The sequence below is a fragment of the Bison bison genome, unplaced genomic scaffold (genome assembly GCF_000754665.1).
Source record: "Bison bison bison isolate TAMUID 2011002044 unplaced genomic scaffold, Bison_UMD1.0 scf7180017864198, whole genome shotgun sequence".
NCBI lineage: Eukaryota > Metazoa > Chordata > Mammalia > Artiodactyla > Bovidae > Bison > Bison bison.
In genome coordinates, this window is record NW_011494770.1 from 4,828,381 (window position 1) to 4,830,094 (window position 1,714).

The 1,714-nt window shown below is 54.1% G+C and overlaps 1 protein-coding gene across 2 annotated transcripts in view; it reads left to right on the forward strand.

Annotated features, from left to right (window-relative positions):
• Positions 1-776: 776 nt before the first annotated feature.
• Positions 777-1,714, forward strand: part of MTFR2 (mitochondrial fission regulator 2) — a 16,708-nt gene continuing 15,770 nt past the window's right edge. Inside the window, exon 1 of one of the 2 annotated variants that reach the window (XM_010844244.1) lies at positions 777-1,215. The gene's annotated coding sequence lies outside the window, so the exon portion shown is untranslated. Of the gene's footprint in view, positions 1,236-1,714 lie in introns of both variants that reach the window. The other variant, XM_010844245.1, reaches the window with a different exon arrangement.

Genomic DNA, 1,714 nt, shown 5'->3' on the forward strand with positions numbered 1-1,714 from the left:
TTGGAGAAGGAAATGGCAACCAACTCCAGTGTTCTTGCCTGGAGAATCCCAGGGATGGGGGAGCCTGGTGGGCAGCCATCCATGGGGTCGCACAGAGTCGGACACGACTGAAGTGACTTAGCAGCAGCTTAGCAGCAGTCCCTTAAACAGGGCTTCCCTGGTTGGCTCAGACGGTAAAGCGTCTGCCTTCAATGCGGGAGACCTGGGTTCGATCCCTGGGTCGGCAAGATCCCCTGGAGAAGGAAATGGCAACCCACACCAGTACTGGAATTGTCTGGAAAATTCCACGGATGGAGGAGCCTGGTAGGACACAGTCCATGGGATCGCAAAGAGTCGGACATGACTAAGCAACTTCACTGGTTCACTAGTCCCATAAACAACAGATGTTCGCTGAATGGACGAATGATTAAACAATAAAACGCGACACTCCACGACAGGCGTACTTGGGAGAGGGGTCCCACTTCGGGTCTGTATGTAGAGGACGATACACTTTCTCTGCGATGATCTGTACGGGGCACGAACTCGGGATCGTGAGCCTGAGCCAAAGGCCATAAGACTCCACAACGCCAGGCTTCCTACGCAGGTATGTGACAGCGCTGGGGAAACCTAGAGACACGATCTGAGCATGCGTCGCCATGTTTGTTTGTGTGATCTGCCACGCCCACTCGTTGGCTCTAAGCTTCCATTGGCTGCCCCGCTGAAGACCCGCCTTCTTGAAGGAAAAGGACATTCAGTGGGTCTAAATAACCTTCCGTAACCAATCACAAGCAGCGACCTAAAGGTTTGTCCAATGACATCGGGCTTTGGTCAAGGCCCGCGGAGTTTAATTTTCGTCCGAGGACGCGGAAGTAGCGATTAGGTCTAAGCCGCAGGTTCAGTGTCCCACGGAAGGAGGGCCGAGTCTTCATCCCGGATACCCCGGCTGGGTGAGGGGCTTCAGGGCCAATTCCGGGGCCAGTGGAAGTGTCGTTTCCGCCCGTGGCAGGCAAGCCGGGACGCTAGGGCGGGCACGTGTGGACCTCTAAGCGCTCCTGGATCAGGACGAGAGCACGCCTGGCCTCGTCCTCTGCGGATTCCGCCGCGAGGTTCCTTAATGACTGCAGCTTGAAGTTCCCGTGTTTGCCGGGAGGCTGGGCTTCGGAGGAAGGTGAACCAGGCGACGGTGATCACCGAGCGGGAGAGACCCCGAGGCGGCTTGGGGCCAAAGGGAGTGACGTAAGCCGGAGCTAGTCTCGGTCTGTTATTTAGTAGTTGGGTGACTAAGTCACGTCACCTATCCGGGCTTCATAATCCTTATCTTTAGAATGAGCGAGGAGGGATGGGTGGTACTCCAATATATCAGTAAGGAAGTGTTATCATTCCTTTTGTTTGGTTAAAGTCTCTAGTCGGCCATCTGCCTGCTCTCAAGGAAGGGCTGAACTCATCCTTGCTTAGTCTCAGCCGAAGCTTTCGGAGGGAGGCGAAGCTTTCGGCTTTCGCTATTGCAACTAACTTGAAGGCTTCCTGCTAAGTTTCCAGTCTATCCTTGATTGATACTTATTAACTAAGTGGTGCGTTGGTAAAGAATCCGCCTGCTGATGCAGGAGATGTGAGTTCGATCCCTGGGTTGGGAAGATCCCCTGAAGGACTCTATGGCAACCCACTCCAGTATTCTTACCTAGGAAATTCCATGGACAGAGGAGCCTGGTGGGCTACAATCTACGGGATCTCAAAG